A 6542-nucleotide genomic window follows, 5' to 3' on the forward strand; every position below is an offset into this window, starting at 1 on the left:
CACCGGAAATCTCCTAAACCCACCCAACTTTCTAGTATTTTTTAATTTCATGTATTCATACATGAAAACTGTGTTTTACCCTATCCTTACCGTACTTCAAGACAAACGAATCGTTTTTAGTTTTAAAGCCAAGATGGAAAAAACTTTACTCACATGGAGTGGTTTTCTAAGCGACAAGAATAGGTTAGAATTATGAGAAAAGGCACTGCACTTCAAGAATTACACTCTGCCCACTTTCATAGATATAGAAGGCGCCTTCAGAAGGAGTTCTGCCTCCGGCTGATAAACATTCTACAGTTGTACTGACTTTAGGACCTATCCCCGACGTCATCAGCGAACTAATTTTAAGGGCATCAACCCAGGTAAAACGGAGCTTATGCTCTTCACAAGAAGAATAAAGATCCCCAATTTCAATAAACCTCGGATAGAAGGCATAGAACTAGGACTATCGCTAGAAGCAAAGTATCTGCGAGTCATAGTAGATGCGAAGCTGTCATGGAAACTCAACATCAACGAGAGAGTCAAAAAAGCTAGCATAGCGTTTTACTCCTTCAGGAAGATGTTCGTAAACAAACAACAACACCCCAAAAATAATAATATGGCTCTACACAGCGGTTGTAAGACCCATAATCACATAAGGAGCACTAGGCAGCGCTGAACGCCATTCTAACCATTATTCCAATAAAAAATTTCAAGAAGAATACAGCAGCCCAAAAGTGCGGTACTACTGAAGTCGGGTCGGAGCTGCAAAACTACCACACCTCGCACTGTAAGATCTTTGACGAGATGAACTATCGGATGGCAAAAGACACTGATTACTTGACAACCGAACTGCAATTTGGCAACACATGCACCACGATATACCCAACGAGGGAAGAATGGAGAAGACGGAGGGCACCCGATCCAGATGAGGTTTCACTCTACACCGACGGCTTAAGGATGAGCTGCGGGGTAAGGGCGACAGTGTTCCAGTAGGATGTACTCGCAATACTGAAAGCAGTCGAACTCTCACCGAATTGAGAGCTCCGGAATATCAAGGTAAGTATCTACTCAGACATCCGCGGGCATCAAACCCCTCGCAACAGCACGGACTACATCTGAACTAGTGGCCAAATGTAAAGAGGCACTAAACAGACTAGCCAAGGACAACAGGGCTCAAATAGCCTGGGTGCCCGGACATAACGACATCCCAGGAAACGAGAAAGCAAACGAGCAGGCCAGAAAAGGGTCAGAGAAAAGCTCCAACACAACAGACACACTAGTCCTTCTGAACTCAGTCCAGACGGAAATTCATGACCATTTTAAACTATTAGCCAGCAAGGAATGGTCAATGTAGACAGAGCACAGAAGATCGAATCGAGACGGACCGGTGAGCTAATCTCCAAACGTAAAAAAGGCATCAGAAGCTTAACGGCATCCATCACTAGCCACTGGCCAAAAGGCACGCACGCCTGCAAAATGGACCTACCCTATAACACGCAATGCAGAAGCTGCAAGAATCGGGGGAGCAAGAGACATTGTGTCACTGCCCAACGCTTAACCAAATCAGGATGCGTCACTTTCGACAGTCAGTGACTATAATCCTAGCCTACCTCACTGAAACGGGCTGGTACTAAAGATGAGGCGTTGACTACGACCTACGAGGGTGTGTTAATAAATAAATAACCATTGGTACAGGAGCCGTGGACCAGGGACGAGCAAGTCGCTGGACTAAGAATCCCAGAAAATACACTGCATGCATAGCAGTTAAGAAACACTTAAATGCCCTTCTTTGACCCAATCTCAGCACAACTGACCTAGCTTTGGCCAGACTCGTGGCGCCGGATGGGAGCGGAATGTTGATTTGCCCTGCTTGAGTCGGTAGTCAAGCTGCTGCAACGGGCCGAAGAAACACAGATGACCCTGGTGCTCGGTTGTGATGCATGTGCTCTGGGGGAGCTCGGAAACTAGCTAAAGAGGTGAGTCATTTTTTTAAAATATTATATGTAGCAACAAAACAATATGTAACAAGGGTATCACCTCGCAAATCGGCAAAACACTCCTTCCATTGGTACATTTTCTTTAACCTAACGGTACCGGTAAGGTTCCAAAAAGAAACCTCCGTTAGACAGATTGGAACAAATTCGGTGAAATTATTCAATCTAAAGTAAATGGCACTAGGATTAAGACACAATTTTTCTTATAGGTACTCGACAAGCGATGGAGGACCTCACGAATATCTTGAACAACGCCCTCCGAGAGACATGCAAGATATCATTTTCGTATGGAACCCAGGAATGGGAACCATACAAGGGAGCGCAAAGAACATACAAAAAAGCAATATACAAGGCCAAGAAAGACTCAAAGAGAACTCGAAACCCGAGGAGGAAAAGAACCCTCAAACAGAAACACCAACGAAAGAGATCATTAGCACGGAGCGAATCCAGTGGGACCGGTCCCAGATGGAATAATACCGGCAATGCTATCAACAGCTAGAAAAGTATCTGCAGATGGCTGAAAGCCATTTATTAAGCTTGTATAAGACCGACGCACATCCCGCTCTTGTGGAGGGAAGTGAAGGTCATCTTCATACAGAAACCACGCAGAAGGGGGGACATCCTAGCAAAAGATTACAGACCGATAAGTCTCACCTTCGCCCTGAACACACTAGAGAGACTCCTGGAAGACCACATCCTGGAGAGACTAGAGGGACATAGAATTTCGGATGCGCAGCACACGTACCAAAAACATAATGTCAAGAAGACACTACACCACAAGCAATACACGATGGCCGCCGTCCTAGACAACGAAGACACGTTCAATAGCGTGAACTTCGACTTCTGAGCTCCCTAAACTTGTTAGGTATTGAGAGAGTCATTAGAGAGTGGATCGGGGTTATGCTTAAGAGCAGGACGATAACAGCCGAACTGAGAGGCACCCCCCTCACGCGGAAATGCACACCTCAGAGCACGGAAAGGCACTTGAAAGCGTCAAAATACAAACAAACAAAAGAATGGACTTGACCTCAGAGATGAACATTGATAACAGTTTTACGACTTCATACCCAACAAGGGAAGACTGGAGTTAAGACAGAGTTACTGTAGAGGGCAAAGTATCCCCCTACACCTACGGTTTCAAGATGACCTGTGGCGTGGGAGCTGGGATCTACACTGAGCACTGGGAGATCGAAGAAGCCTTCAATCTCTCAGACTCAGCGACGTTCTTATATTTCGAGATACTTGCCAAATCGGAAACAGTCAGGCTTTCGGTTCAATTAGTCCGAGCCGACTAGACTAGATATAGATTGACTCAGGATGGTACTGAAAGCGATCTTGACCACGACTAAGATAACAGAGCGAGTGGATCAAAAAGGAGCCCTGCTATTATTGGAGGCTTTAGAATGGAGCCTCACCACTTTTACCTACCTACCCATTTTATAATAAATAAAAATGCATTTATTTAATAAAACAAGTTCTGTCTGAAATTTCTGAAAAATAGGTTTATTTAGTATTCACTTTTTGTTGTTTGTCATTTTTACAAGGTTCTCTTGTGTTCATAGTTCAATAGTTGATTTTTAATTAAAATCATTATTTATCTAATAAAATAATAGTTAGTTTTTCCTTGGAAACTGTATAGATTTTTAATTAAATTGGAGCAGTCATATACCTTATTCTGAGATCAGCGGCGTAATATTTATCGAATGATTTATTGTTTCTTACTCTAAATTTTGTATAAGAGTGACCCTTTTCCCTTGATTAAGTGCGTGTTGCCCACGTGCTTATATACAAAACAGAATTTACTTAATTACTTAATAGATTGTTGTTGTTAAAAGAGCTTAAAAAGACTTTGGAGAGCTGTAATAATATTTCATATACGCATAAAAAGTTCAAACAAATATTGGCTTCTAAATAGAAAATAAATAAGAGTTTAAAATAACTAAAAAACACGCTTTTATAAAATAATTAATAATTACAAACAAAATATTAAATTCAAAGCAATAGTTTATAATGTGGTGTTGAAGGCGTTCCTTATGTCCAGCGTTACAACAAGACAGTAACTCTTGGAGCCGCCTTTCCACCTCTTGCCCGCGATGGCCGAACGGGCTATGTCCATCACCATCTCGATGGCATCGAGCGTGGACCTCCGGACTCCGTGGGAAAGACCTCCGGACTCCTCGATGGCAGCAGCCAGTCTGGCTGCCACGATCTTCTCGTACACCTTGCCAGTGGTGTCGGTCAGGCAGATCTGCATATAGGAGGATGGCTCCCCCGGCGGCTTGCCCGGCTTGGAGAGCAGCAGTAGCTTCTGCTTTTTCCACCTCTCAGGAAAGATTCCCTCCTCCAGGCACTTGGAGTACATGGTGGCGAACTCCCTCGGGTGAAGCGCGATGGATATTTTTAGAGCCCTGTTGGGTATAGCACACGGCCCCGGCGCCTTCTTGTGGCGCACGCTGCTTTCTAACCGGATCACCTCCTCTTCCGAGACTTCGCGGACGACATTGGGCTGGCGGTCCGCGCTCGGTTTCACGGTCACCGGAGCTCCACTCGGGAACAGCGCTCGCACGATGCCATCCAGCTCCTCGGGATCCGATGGAGCTGTGCTGCCAGCTCTTAGGCTGTTGACCACCATCCGGTACGCTCCGCCCCAGGGGTCTTCCTCCGCAGGTTGCAGCCGCATGCTCTGGTCGCAGGCATACTCCAGCGCTGCTGCAACATGCATGCTGTTTCTTCGGCTCCACCCGGCTCACCTGTTACCATGCCTTCCAACGCGTTTGTGAAAGTCCGGATGCTTTTGCGGCCCGCAGTGCCGAGCGGGTATCTTCCTCAGGTACTCCGACAGAGCACTGGATCGCCTCGAGATCGCTCCCGGTGTAGGCGTCGCTAACCTCGCATTTGGCAGAGTGGGAGATTTCTCTACTCGTGAATGTGAGGTCGATGATAGAGGCGGCTCCTATTCTGACAAACGTGTGCCGTCCCCCATTATTTAGGAGGACGATGTCCTCTGGCGTTGGTCAGGACCGATCCCCACTCCTGGGCACAAGCATTGAAGTCACCTCCGACTATGACGTTGGCCCTTCCACGTAGATCACTGCTAAGGTCCTCAAGGATCCTACTGAACGTCTCCAGCGGGAGGCTAGGCGCCAGATAGCAGCTATAGATTTGGAAGCCGCAAACTTCCGCCCACACGAATCCATCTGCTGCCAGGATGTTGGACATTCGCCGCTGGCCGTCGCCACAGAGCCAAAGGGCCGCCTTGCCGGAGCGGTCCTAAATTGCTAAAAATACTCGTTTTTAGGAACTCTTAATTTTATGGCCGCTGTAGGCCCTTGTGAAGAATTGCCCATCTATTAATTATTATTATTATTATAACAAAAAAAAAGATCATTCAAAATTCATAATTATATATTTATTTACAAGTATTTAATTCAATTGACAAAGAAATAATATATTATAACACATAAACTATAAAAATAAAATATAATAAATTTAAAAATATATAATAAATGCAATCGCGAAATCGGTGATTTGAGGCACGCCATGTTGCTGTATGCGTATGAGAGAGCTGCTGGCTAGATAGCTCTCTCTCTCTGGCTTTTGAACGAAATGTGAGAGATCCTGAAGCCAGTTCAAAAGCCAGCACGAAAAAATCGTGTGCAAAAAATCGTATGGCGTTACGGATCTTCCAATCTGTATAGTCTTTGGTTGCTGCCAGCTCGAAAATAAACCAAATTTTTTTTAAAAGGCAAAAGCACAGAGACCAGACAGATCTACTGCGTGTTCATCGATGATACAAACACTTAATCATTAATATAAAACTGTATTTAATTTAGAAATTTACCTATTCGGAACCTTTTTGCTTGGTATTCTCTAGAAAAGTGAACATCGATGTTGACCAGTTTTTAAAAACATCGCTAGTATCAAATAAACATCGATAATTCTTTCATTACCACATGTTGCTCTGCTGAACTTTTGTTTAGAAGACAATTAAATATATTCTTTAAATTTTCCATGAAGTATTTTTTGACCAGACACCTTATGTAATATTTGGATCATATGTGGTGCCGTCTATTCTTATCAAATGTTTTCTTCGTCTATTCCGCAATTTTAGCACTAAACACTACAAGACAATACTTAATTAATAAATAATTATAATAATAACTAATAAATAATTATTAATATAATTTTAATTTTTAAAAGTAATAATAAATAATAAGTAAAATAATAATGTAGATAAGTTTTGGTTACATTCTTCATTTTAATTATTCTTATCGATACTTAAACCAATGATCAGTGCCAGCAGCAGGCCATCAGTATCGCGATAGAGTAGCTTACTATTTTATATATTTTATTACTCTCGTTTTCTGCTGATTATGACGGAAATAAATCTTGCATCACCATTAGTGATCACACACATTCCAAAGAACTATCATAAAAAATCATCAGTGTTGAATAATTATGATATTATGGTGAACGAAACCTGACTGAACATATCGACAACTGAATTCTGCTTGTTTCATAACTTTTTCGATATCTCGGCTAAAATTTAGCTTGTATTTACGGTTA

This window comes from Drosophila serrata, unplaced genomic scaffold (assembly GCF_035046125.1).
Source record: "Drosophila serrata isolate PLE 108 unplaced genomic scaffold, ASM3504612v1 contig_160, whole genome shotgun sequence".
Lineage (NCBI taxonomy): Eukaryota > Metazoa > Arthropoda > Insecta > Diptera > Drosophilidae > Drosophila > Drosophila serrata.